The sequence below is a fragment of the Telopea speciosissima genome, chromosome 7 (assembly GCF_018873765.1).
Source record: "Telopea speciosissima isolate NSW1024214 ecotype Mountain lineage chromosome 7, Tspe_v1, whole genome shotgun sequence".
NCBI classification, from domain to species: Eukaryota; Viridiplantae; Streptophyta; class Magnoliopsida; order Proteales; family Proteaceae; genus Telopea; species Telopea speciosissima.
Genome location: NC_057922.1, coordinates 42595480 through 42609087, shown reverse-complemented (window position 1 = coordinate 42609087; position 13608 = coordinate 42595480). Strand labels below are relative to the sequence as shown.

Below are 13608 nucleotides of genomic sequence, written 5' to 3'. Positions count from 1 at the left end.
GGAGGGTCTTCCCAGGACGTCGGGCACCCTTCCCCTAATCATCGGGATGTGCACCATTCGTTCGGTCTCCCTGGTAATCACTGTCTGCACGTTCTCTGGCTGTTCCTCTTCCCCTAGGGGAACAATCTCGATGTCCATTATGCCGGACGTTACCTCTTCCAGGACGTCACCCTCCAGTTGGTTCGCCTGACCTGGCTAGTATTCAAATATTTGGGGCAGAACGTAAACCATGGAGACTTGGACCTACGTCTCTATAGACCCAAACATCATACTAACGAAGTCAGCAAAGTCGATCTCTTCCTCCGGTGTCTCACCTTACGCGGCCACCTGGCTGTCTTCCTGGTTCGGGGACTGTTTCACCAGGACTTTGAAGTCGCTTTCCTTGATCTTATAGTCAAACACTTCAGACTCAAGGGTGTGTTCCTTGTCCTCAGGACTTTCGCTCGTCTGCGGTCGCTAGAGAATTTTCACCGCCGGTTGTTCCATGGTTAACTGCACGTCCGCCGCCCTCACTGCTCCCCGAGAGCGCTTCAGGGCAGCCTGTTTCTATTGCCACCTCCTTCTCTGAATTCTGGTCATCTCCATTCCCCTTGGTTCAGTGGGGAACTTGGGATGGCAGGCTACGGTCCAATCGTCAGTCCTTATAGGTTTAGGCACGACCGTCCTTAGTCTGGCGGTGGCCCTCGGTTGGTATTGATCGTTGGTGCCGGTGGGGCTCACTGGGTCATATGCCAAGCACCGCTTGGCTAGTACCCTGCCTAGGTGATCTCTGACCGATGGCTGCGAGATAGATCTCCTCTCAACTGAGCGGTGGTGGGCTCCGCTTGATCTTACCGTTCGCGGCCAACTATCAACTTTGCCCCTGGGGATCCCTTGCTGCTTAGGAGACACTTCCCTAACGGATGACCGTCTGTCCTCCGTTGGTGACCGGTCCTCAATTAGTCGCTTTCAATGAGTGCAGACTCCCCACTGGAAAGCGTGGGCCTCCTTTTGTGATGGGCGAGCGGGGCCGCTGCTCCATTCTTTGAACGAGCTGAATGGCTCTGGCTGTGGGGCACCTTTTCTCCACCTATTGGTTGAACCTCCTTCTCGCACTCAGTGGGCCACCTGCCTTACCGGGACAGTTTGTTAGCTATCCGGAGTACCCCCGTCGTTGGCCTATGCCCCCCAACCGCCTTCGCGGCTTCTTCTGGAGCCAACCTGACTGGGACAGGAAACGGGTCACTCGGGAAAGGCATAGCCCGTGCGTTCAGGCTGCTTCCCTGGACCATCCTCACTTGTGTCGTGGACCCTGATTCCTCCAGTCTAGTGGGGCTGGCCGTAACTTCGCTTGGGGACTTGACCATTTTGGACAGATCAGCGCTCAACATGTTGACAGGGAAAGGGTTTTCGTCGACCAGCATCACCCCTTTCTCTCTTTCAGGAAACTTGATTCACCCTTCTGTGATAGCCTTCTGCAAAGCATTAAGCAAAACAAAATAGTTAATCGTCATATGCGTACGAGTGTTGTGCCACTTACAACATTTTTGGTTTTTCAAGTTCGCACTAGCTGAGATTTGGTGCCCCGGCTGCAGTTTGATCTGCTTGTCCATTAGGAGCTAATCAAAGATACGCTCGGCCTTTGAAATATCGAAAGAATACTTTACCCCGGTGTCGAAAGTCTACTTGGGGGCCGATTTAGTTTATTCGGTTTGTAGGTCGTTTTTGGCCTGCTTTGCCAAGACCTTGCAAACGTAGGGCTTCCCCTCGGCAATTTCTGCCGCGTCAACCTCACAATCTAGGAAGCTAACTGCTTCAGGCTCCCCTGCCCCCAGGAGCGGGTAGCTGCCCGAGGCGGCATCCTTGTAATAAGTCCCAATGGAGGACGATTTACGTTGCTCCTCCTCCTTTAGCAGCACCTCGTAAGGAGATGCCTGGACTACTAACTGGCCAGGATCCGCGAAGTGCTGGCCGACGAACCGTTTCTTAAGCTCGAGGTTCAGTCCGCCAAGGGTCATCTTCGCGTATTCGCCCTCATGCAAGAGGGTCGAGCACTTATACTTGGCCCGCTTGAACCGGTTGACAGACTTGTCCACTATTTCTCCTGGTTCCTGGCGCATTCGTGCCAAGTCCCCAATGGTGGTTTCGGGCTCAGTCTTATAGAACTGCATATGAAATAGCTCCTCCATTTCCTGCCAATTCTGCACCAAATTGGCCGGTAAGTGAAAATACCATGTGAAGGCCAATCCTGTCAACGAGTTGGGGAAGAGCCTAAGTTTTATGGCATCATTTGCCCCTAAGTTCCCACACTGTACGGTGAACCGGGCAATGTGCACGATGGTGGACATGTTGTCTTCCCCCGAGAACTTGGTGAACTCAGGTATCTTCCAATTTCTCCCTTGATCAATGTTGTCCACGTAATCCAGATATGGTTTTCGGTAGACCGGCCAAGCGACCGATCTGTAACTAGGGTCTATGCTATTTTGTATCAGGCGCGCCAACTCCTCATAATCGGGTACTGGCCTATTCCCTATGATCAACTCTAAGTTCAAGGTCGGTCTGAGTCCTGCCGCCCATGGGCTTGCCGTAAGCCACGCAGTGGCATATCCTGCCCCTCTTCGGTCTGGGACTCCTGCCGAAGTCTGGTTTTGGTACCCTCCAACGGGATGGCATTCGCCCCTGTTGCCATAGGGGACGGTCGTGTGTTTGTCCCTAAGGGACCGGCGTCAGCCCTGAGGCCTGGCTGTGACCCTATGGCTCCACATGACTCCGCGACCGCCAGGGAGGCCGCGTTGTTTGCTGGACCAGTAAAGGTTGTAGGCCGATAGGCCGTACTTGCCCCTGGCAAAGCCATATAGGCTGATCCGGCCTGGGTTACATTCACAACTGTGGGGTTGGTGAATGAAAAGGCAGGGCCAGCGGCCGTCCCAGTCCCTGCTTGGTAGACTGGATTCCCATATGTCACGGGCGAGTCCCCTGGCATAGGCACCTGGCTGGAGCTCCCCACGAACGTGGATTACTGCCTGCGCCCTGCTTGACCTGTGTCCAATTCAGGCCTGATGGTTTAGGATGTTGCAGCTTCTGGCAGGGCAAACCCTAAAGGCTGGACCAATCCTGGATGTGCAGTCTGTCTCTGGGCAGTCAGGACCGTGATGAGCTGGTGGATACGAGAATCCTGACCGCTGATAAAGCGATCAAAGGGGGCTTACTGGCTCTCAGCGGCCTGGTTCTGTGTTTAGATCAAATTATGGATATCTTCGGCAACCGGCCTGATAGCGGTCACCAAATGTCTCATATCTGTGGTCATGGGCTCAAGGGCGTCGTGCATAGCCACTGCAAATTGGTGCGACAACTCCTCGCTGCTGCTCGTGTCGTGAGAGTCAAAGCCCTCGGTCTCTTGGTCGTCTCTTGCGGCCAAGGGGTTAACCATGTCATCAACCACCTCTCTCCTGTTGTGGGTCTTGGTTGCTTTCTTCTTCGGTCCCATTGTGAATCCTTAGTCTATGAGGGTCCCATCGGGCGTGCCAAAATGTGTTGGTGAGGAAATGTCCAACAATCTCACAAAATGTCTTGGGCTGGGATAGATGCAGGGTGTGCTAGAACCTTTGACGCAGGTTCAAACGGACTGGGGTTGCAGCCTATCTGACTGTCAACCAGGGAGTAGAGGGTTCCCTCGTGCCTGAGTTACCTCTAAGGACCTTTGGGTTAGACTTTATCAATAACGGTCTCAATGGGGTCTACCAAAAGCGTGTAAGATTGATCAGGAAGGAAATTGACTCACATGCAAGATAGAATGACTAAATTAATAATGAAAAAGTACACCAACCGATTACAAGTAAGACCAAACCTCTGGGGGTGAGCAAACTGCCTGATCCTCTTTCCCACTGATTGGGCTACTGATGTGGCAAGTACACTCTCTTAAGAAACTGAGAAATAAACTAAAGTGGGAAACTAGCAAATGAAACAAAAGCTTTAAAGATAAATGCCAAGAGTTGAGATTGTGTGTGTTGTTCTTTCCTGCGACAATTCCTGGCCTTTTATAGTAGTCTCTTGAGTAGTGGTGGCTGCACTTCTTTCATAGTGGCCTTCAAACCCTACTCCCCTATCCTCCATGTGGCCCCTTCCTGCGGCGAATTCTGTTACTCCCCCTTGGGCCCACGTTGACGTGGTGGTGGTGGCCTCCACTTCTTCCTCCTTAGAAGCAGGGGACGCTCCCTTATGGGAGCGACTTTCTCAACAACCCTTGATGAGGTCAACCTTATCCTCTTCAAGGTTGCTGACGTGGCTTCCTCGCGCAATGGTCCCACTGATGACGTGGCACCCACCACAAAACAGTTCCAACACTTAGCAACTATTTCCATACATTAAAGAGCTTTCCCCTCATTGAAGGGTATTTCTGATGTATCCTCAAAACTCAAATATGAAGTGTTTTGATGTTTCTTTTTTTTTCTATTATTTGCAATATAAGAGTTCTTGGAGGGCTTGTATCTACTCATATTGTTGCCACTGATCCTACTAACAGGTTGGATCATAGAATTTACAAGAACTAGCTACTTAATTTGGCTGAAGATCTAGGGAGATGTTTCCTACGTGCTTTTGATACTCCCACTGGATTGCCATATTCTCCCTTCCTATTGTTGGAAACCTTGCAAACAACACTTCCAAGCAGCCAATGGTCAGGTTTTCACTGTTGACCTTGTTTCCAAAGAGCCCATCCAAATCAAAATACTACCTACTCTTGTTGTCACCCATAGAGTTTTAGGGTCTACCCTCCCAGGCAAAAATCTTCTTATAGGATTTGATCTTCTCAGTCGGCTTTCGGCCCTTCGTTGGAACATAGAAGGCCTGACCTATAAGAGACAATTTTTACCTTGGACTACCATTCGTAACTTGTTTCTTGCAGCTCCAGTTGTAGAGATTAAACAACAGATTTTCTCCAAATCCTGTGTAGAATCTCACACTTGAATTTTGTGCAAAATGTTCTCATCCATTATGGCAGAACTCTGAGTTTTTTTATCCGATTGCCTTTCAAAAAGAATGAAGATGCTAATCCCATAAAGGCGAACCATTCTGGAATGAACCCTGAACATTTAGCACTGCCCCGATAAGAACTACATCAGCTCCAAAGCCAAGGCCTTATTGAACATACATCCTCCCAGTGGGCATGTGCATTCTATGTCAACTAAAGAGCAGAATAGGCTCAAGGAAGGATGCGTCTGGTGATTAATTACCAACCCTTAATGTATTCCTAGCTGATGATAAGTTCCCACTTCCTACAAGACCAACTCTATTATTACAGCTCTTAGAAGCCACCATTTTTCAGCAAATTTGATTTAAAGCAGGATTCTGGTAGTTGGGAATTCACCCAGATGATTGTCCATAAACAGTTTTTTGTATTCCAGGATACCAATTCCAATGGACAGTGATGCTCTTTGGACTAAAGGTTGCCCCATCACTCTTTCAGAAAGCTATGATGAAGATCTATGAGCCACTCCACTCTCATGCTCTTATATATATTGATGATATCCTTTTGTTCTCAAAAACAGAAAAAGATCATCACCAACTACTCCATCTGTTACACCCCCATTCCTGAACCACGGGGAATGCAATCGGAACGTACCAATACGCTCCCAAACCGCCAAGATCGCAGATGCAGTAAATAGGATTAACTCATACACACGACCATAGAAGATTAAAACAGATTAAAATAATAATATCAGAGTCTACAGAATCTACGTGATAACTTATATAATGTTGTTTAAGCAATCCTCCCAGTACAAATCATTCCAATCAGGACTTATGTAATACCTACTATATAAATAATACATCTATCATGAAAGGAATCAAAAGAATACACCTATAATTCAAAATGAATAATCAAGTGCATCAAAAGATGGCCACCGGCCATAAGTCACTGTCCCACCAAGGAACACACATCGCAGCAACACTCTGGTCCATGCTCCACGATCTCCGGAGCCCACCAATCAACGTAACCAGCCTCAGGAGTCTCGTACTCTGTGCCACTCTGCTCGAATGTACCTGCATCAACTAAAAATATGTTTCCTCGAGGAGTGAGCTCCAACTGAGCCCAATGAGTGGCTAAGCCACACAAACATACACAATAATAATAATGAATGGGGTTGACTGCAAATCGTACATGATGGACGGATACCAAGGTGTCCCATACCACCAAGGTAGACCGTACATCACATACAATTTACAATCATGCTACATGAATGAATGATGATGTATAGTTTTATTGTTATTCACCTAACACACAACTAAGTCAGGTATAGTACTATAGCAACACCTTAGGTAGCATCCCGACATCGGTACCATAAACGGATGGTATACCGGCGATGACAAACCCGAGTCGCTACTGAAGCCTCGTCAGACGGTCTCCACCAAGAGATATACGCAAACCCCCAAGTCAAATCCCGTCCCGGCGTTCGCCCAAAATACGGTTGGCGCCCGAACTTCCCGGGTGGGTATACCCGAATAACGGTTGGAACCCACGGATTTGACCGACACCTAACCCCCTGTCGGTAAGGGTCATAGTACTGGGTAAACATTTATCCTAGCCAGCATTCACCTATTGTATGAGTGAGGTACGCATGTGCATAAGCCAGAGGCCGAGTCCATAGATACCGAAATACGGTCGGCCGGCTATCCTCTCGCCCCTCTAGCCCATACGCGTATACAAGTACGAGATGTGAATACCGAAGGTAGTCGGTCGGTCACCATCCCGTTTCCACCTAATGCAATGGACAACTCTAATGCAATTTCAAGTACGGTAATCTCAAGCCCAGCACCCACCGGCACTTGGATCCCGCTTCCGAAGCCCTAGATCTACATGCCATGAGTGAGTCCATATTATGGAATCCCCAGGTCCAGCACCAACCGGCACCCGAGTCCCATAACTAAATCCAATACCATTAGCACCATAGTGCAGTAAAATAAATAATATCGCAAGACAAGAATGTAAAGTCCTATCAACATCTAAACATTTATATCGTCCTATATCTTACTAATAATTATATATTATAGCACACATGCATGAATGACATTCGCAAGACACGACACACAAACATTCCATAAATTAAGACGTTTGCTTAACTCACTCACCTGATTCTCAGTCAATCGTCAGTACGGAGCTCTTCAAATCGGCGTTCGATGCCAAGTACACTGTCCCACGTACTAATACGCCCCCGAGCCGGGTCAGTCAACCTTAAGAGAGTGTACAACGTGGGGAGAGATTAGTGCCTTAGGGCTAGAAGAGTTGGGCCCCATAAGTTATCAAACAAGGCTAAAATAGGGGACCGGCACATACAGCAAGGCTATATCATGTGCCTGTCCATGTGCCTATCCATGTGTCTGTCCCTCTGTCCCTCTCGGACTTTCCCACCGGCGATCTAGGTTCTCGGGATCGCACTTGCATGTGCCTGTCCATGTGCTCGTCCCTCTCGGACCTCCCACCGCAGATCTTTCTCGGGACTGCACTTGCATGTGCCTGTCCATGTGCCTGTCCCTCTCGGACTTCCCACCGGCAGATCTACTTTCTCAGGGACAGGCACTTGCATGTGCCTGTCCATGTGCCAGTCTTGCTGTTCATGCCATTCCGAGAATGGTTTTGCAGCCCCAAAGTCTTGGGCTAAAATGGGGTATTCTTAGGGGTTTTTAGGGGTCTCTTTGGCCATGAGAACAACTCCAACCAAGGTGCCATAGCATACACCCAACATGGGTTTGTAAACCCCATGATCGATTAGGTTTTCTTCCATTAAAATACATATGGAAAGAAAACCCATAAATGGAGGTAAATCCCCAACTTAGGGTTCATAAATGGAGAAGGGTGAATGGGTTCAAGGTAGGGTTAGGTGCTTCATAGTTAAGCATCAAGGATTTGCCATTAATGGCTCTTCTAATTGAGTAGATGGAGCACTCAAGGTGTGCTCAACCGATTCAAACCTTAGGTAGTAGAATTAGGGAAAGAGAGAGAGAGAGAGAGATAGAGAATGCTCACCAATGTAGGAGAGCAAGCTTGGGTTCCACCTCTCTCCTTTCTTCTTCTTCTTTCTTCTCCTTCTTCCTTCTTCTTCTTCTTCTTTCTTTCCTTCTCTCCTTTCCTCTCCACGATTTAGGTTTTCTATTGTGAGGTGAATAGTGGATTGACCCCTATTTACCTCACTTTAGTCTTAAGTCATGTTTGGTTGTCTTAGGTCTTTAGGTCCATTTTAAGTTATTGGGCCCATTATACTACTAGGCCCATAATATGATTAGAAGGGACATCAGGTCCTAAGCCCATTCTAATATTTATACTCATGAGTTATTAGGATATTAACTTACTCCCAATCATCCTGTAAGTGGGAACGGGTACACCGAGCGAGGGCCGGGCGGATCCTCGGAATGAGGAAATTCTAAGAATGCACCCTCGAAGACAAACTTTCCCCTATCTCTGTCGATGTACCTATCATCAACGACTTCTCCGAGTCACGGTCAACAATCTTGTGGGATGGCTTGAGTATCATGGCCCACAGTTCACGAGCGTACTCCGTTCCCGGTTCTACATAAAAGGTTCAAACCAGATCGGTGGTCAGACCGGGTTTCAAACCGGGTTTTGGGCACGGATTTAACATCCTCCCTACCTTATAAGAATTTCGTCCTCGAAATTAAGACGTACCTGTCATGTTGAATAGATGGGGATGCGTTGCTCGAATCTCGCTCTCGCGCTCCCAAGATGCCTCCTCGTCAGAATGATTTCTCCATCGTACCTTAACATAAGAGACGACACGATTTCGAAGATTATGCTCATTCCTCTCAAGAATCTTCACAGGCTCCTCGACGTAAGTCAGGTCCTCGAAGAGTTCAGGTAATTCTTGGGTCAACACGTGGGTCGGATCCGCAACGTACTTCCTCAACATAGATATGTGAAATACATCATGAACACCGACTAAAGATGGGGGCAGTGCCAGCCTGTATGCCACTGGTCCAATCCTTGCCAGGATTTCATATGGTCCGATGTACCTAGGGCTCAGTTTCCCCTTCTTACCGAATCGTAGCACGCCTTTTGTTGGTGATACCCGAAGGAATACCTTATCACCTATAGTAAACTCAAGGTCCTTTCTCTTCAAGTCAGCATAGCTTTTCTGCCTTGACTGCGCCACCTTGATTCGGTCTCTAATCAAATCTACCTTTTCACATGTGGCTTGTATCAATTCGGGCCCCAAAATTCTTCGCTCACCAACCTCGTCCCAGTATAGTGGTGTCCTACACTTTCTACCATACTGTGCTTCGTACGGTGCCATACCAATGGTAGCTTGGTAACTGTTGTTGTAAGCAAATTCAATAAGTGAGATATGTTCATCCCAACTACCCTTCAAATCAATGGCACAAGCCCTGAGCATGTCTTCCAGTGTCTGTATGGTTCGCTCTGACTGCCCATCGGTCTGTGGGTGGAAGGCCGTGCTAAAGTTCAATAGTGTACCCATAGCCTTCTGGAAACCATCCCAAAATCTGGATGTGAACCTGGGATCACGATCGGAGATGATGCTTACTGGAACCCCATGCAGGCGAACAATATTGTCCATGTACAACTTTGCTAGCTTTTCCATTGGGTAAGTTACCTTAATCGGAATGAAGTGTGCGGTCTTGGTGAGCCGATCCACAATCACCCATATGGCATCAACACCCCTAACTGTGCGGGGTAACCCTGTGACAAAGTCCATGGTGATGTGCTCCCACTTCCACTTTGGGATGGGAAGCGACTGTAGTAATCCGTAGGGTCGATGTCTCTCCGCCTTTACCTTCTGACAGGTGAGGCATTTCGATACAAATGTTGCCACATCAGCTTTCATGCCTATCCACCAAAAGTGTAGCTTCAAATCCTTGTACATCTTGGTGCTGCCGGGATGGACTGAGTATGGAGAACAATGGGCTTCACTCATAATTTCTTCCCTCAACTTCTCATCATTGGGTACACACAACCTACCCCTGAATCGAAGGATGCCATTTTCGGATAAGGTAAAATCTGATTCCTCCTGCGTCTCTTTCCGAATGCCATCCATCACTTTTTGGAATTCTGCATCGATTAGGTTGGGCTACTTTGATCTTCTCTATTGATGAGGGTTGTATTGTCAGGGCGGCGAATAACATAGTAGCATCACCAACTAACACTTCCAACTCCATTCTTCTAGCCTCCTCTATGAGCTGCCCATTGACTGTTAAGGCTGCCAAGGAAAGGGTTTGTGATTTCCTACTAAGTGCATCTGCCACCACATTGGCTTTGCCTGGATGGTATTGGATGGTGCAGTCATAATCTTTTATCAGTTCTAACCATCGCCTCTGCCTCATATTTAACTCCTTCTGAGTGAAGAAGTACTTCAGGCTTTTGTGATCGCTGAAGATTTCACTTTTTTCGCCATATAAGTAATGACGCCAAATTTTCAGTGCGAATACTACCGCCGCCAGCTCAAGATCATGAGTAGGGTAGTTCTTTTCATAGTCCTTCAACTGTCTAGAAGCGTACGCCACTACCTTGCCATTCTGCATTAAGACACAGCCAAGCCCTAGCCTCGATGCATCACTGTACACTGTCATATCACCAGTTCCCGATGGGAGTGTCAAAACGGGGGCAGTGACAAGTTTGTGTTTCAGCTCTTGGAAGCTCTTTTCACATTCCTCAGACCATTCATACTTCACGCCCTTTCGGGTCAGCTTAGTCATCGGGGCTGATATGCGAGAAAAGTTCTCAATGAACCTTCGATAGTATCCTGCCAACCCTAGGAAACTTCGAATTTCACCGACATTCTTTGGCGCTTCCCATTCAAGTACAGCCTTCACCTTACCAGGGTCTACTTCAATACCTTTCTCTGAAACTATATGCCCTAGAAATGCCACCTGTGGGAGCCAAAACTCACACTTACTAAATTTGGCATATAGTTTCTTTTCTCTTAGTCTCTGTAGTACCATCCTCAGGTGTTGGGAGTGTTCCTCTGCATTCTTGGAATAAATTAAAATGTCATCAATGAAGACAATGACAAACTTGTCCAATACGTCTTGAAACACTCGGTTCATTAATTCCATAAAGGCAGCTGGGGCATTGGTCAGTCCAAACGACATTACCAAGAACTCGTAATGTCCATATCGGGACCTAAAAGCCGTCTTGCTTATGTCACTTTCCCTGATCTTGAGCTGGTGATAACCTGACCTCAAATCAATCTTGGAAAAGACCTTTGCACCTTGTAACTGGTCAAACAGGTCATCTATCCTTGGTAGTGGATACCGATTCTTGATGGTTAGCTTATTAAGCTCTCGGTAGTCTATACACATCCTCATGCTTCCGTCCTTCTTCTTAACAAAAAGGACCGGTGCACCCCAAGGGGACACGCTGGGTCGGATAAAACCCTTCTTTAGTAAGTCCTGCAATTGGGTTTGAAGTTCCTTCAACTCCGTAGGGGCCATCCGTATGGAGCCCTAGACACCGTGTGCCCCGGGGTCGATCGATCATGAACTCGCTTCCCGATCGGGAGGTAGCTCTGTCGATCGTCCGGGAACACGTCCGGATACTCCCTTACCACCGCAATCTCGGTCAAAGGCCTGATCTTAGCTTCTGTATCCAATACCGAGGCAAGGTAGCCCTGACAGCCTGAATTCATCAATTTCTGTGCTTGGAGAGCAGAAATGATTGTTTTCTTATGCTTCCCTTGGTGCCCAACAAATGTGAATTTCTTCTCTCCTTTGGGTTTGAAGACTATATGCTTCTTGGCACACACCACATTTGCTTGGTACTCTGCCAACCAATCCATACCGAGGATAACGTCGAAGTCGATCATCTCAAGTTCGATGAGACGTGCCGCTGTTTTTCGATCACATACTTCCACCATACAAGGCTCGTAGACTATATCCAGTTGCACAACACTGCCTGTAGGTGTACTGACTGCTAGCCCTTGGGTTAGGTTCTTTGGGGAGACGTGCATCTCCTTTGCAAAAGAAGGGGATACGAACGAGTGGGATGCCCCCGAATCAAACAACACATGTGCGGGTGAATTAGAAATTGTTAAAGTACCTGACACATGATACGATTTACTTCATGGCATGCATGCATGGTTAGCGAAAAGACAAGTAAAAGCTATTATTGATAAAATAGTTGTCATACCTGTCACTACTCCTGGTGCGCTTTCCGCATCTTCCTTGGTGACAGCATACACCTGTCCGGGCAACCTATTGCCAGTGTAAGGCTGAATTGTGCGGCTAAAATGACGAGGCATAGGTGGTCGAGCTGGAGGATGTGATGACTCCGATTTCTTGCTCGAACAAGACTTAGAGAAATGACCATACTGGTTGCAGTTGTAACAACGAGCTCCTAGCATAGATGACTGGGGTGCAGATGAAGCTTGTCCAGATTTGATTGGCTGAGGTGCCTCCGGCTTCCTGTACTGAAATGGCGCAGGGTTCACATAATATGGCCGAGGATATTTGCTAGGCCCTTGAGTGCTCTGTGAAGATGCAGACCGCTTTCCGATACTAGACTGTGGGTAAGAAGTTTCATTCTGTCGATCCTCGATGGACTTCGCCATTTGAACCACTGCGGCGTACCGCTGGAGGTTATGACTCAACACTATGGCCCCAATAGTGTTTCTCAGGCCTCTCTCAAATCTGCTCGCCTTCCCTTGGTCATCCCTGAGGTAAGGAGGAGCGAAGTGGTGTAATTCCTCATAATTCTGTTGGTACTCTTGTACCGACTTCGACCCCTGAACAAGTGACATAAACTCAGCTTCCTTCTTTTCTCGAAAGTTTCGAGGGAAGTAGTTCTCGTAAAAGGCGGTCTTGAATTGGTCCCAAGTGAGGTTGGGATGAAGAGTCATGAGATTGGGTCGAGTACTTTTCCACCAAGCCTCGGCGTCTCCCTCAAGTTGAAAGCCGGCACAAGCTATTCTTTGCTCGTCTGTGCAGCCCAGGAAATCAAAGATCTTTTCCATTTGTTGGACCCACTTAGAAGGAAAGAGCAAATCATCATTGAGTCCGGAGAAGGTGCGAGGTTTGAGCTTTTGGAATCGCTCAACTATTGGAATCATCGGATTCACAAAAGGTAAGGCCTGCTGCCCAAGGGGAGGTGGGTGATATACCAAGGGAGGTGGTATAGCAACTCCTGCGTGAACCACAGGTGATGGAGGAGCGGCTCGGACTTGAGGTGCTTGTCCGGCAGCGGCAGTCTGAAACTGATTCCCAATTTGGGCCAAGAGACGCTCTTGACGTTGTTCCGATTGCATCATCATGGTTTCCATATATTGTCTTTGCTCCTCCCGAAAGTCTCTAAGAATGTCACCGACAAGTGTGGTGACCTCGTGGACTGAGACCCCCGGCCATGGAGGAGGAGGAATGGAAGTGCCCGAAGTTCCCGCAGGCGGCATGACTAGCACTGGAGGCGGAGGAGGGGTGGATCACTCAAGTCGTGGGTCACGACGATCTCATTGCCCGTCGCAGGGATCCCCGCTTGTTGTTGCCGAGTTTGAACCATCTCGAATCCCTAAGCGTAGTCATAATTTTGCAAATTATTAGAATAATACATGAATAAATAAAATAAAATAAACTACACGCATAAATCACACATGATTAAAATACCAGGCATACATA

At 47.9% G+C, this 13608-nt stretch overlaps 1 pseudogene; it reads right to left on the bottom strand.

Annotated features, from left to right (window-relative positions):
• Positions 1-1433: 1433 nt before the first annotated feature.
• Positions 1434-13385, bottom strand: LOC122668587 (annotated as a pseudogene).
• Positions 13386-13608: the final 223 nt, after the last annotated feature.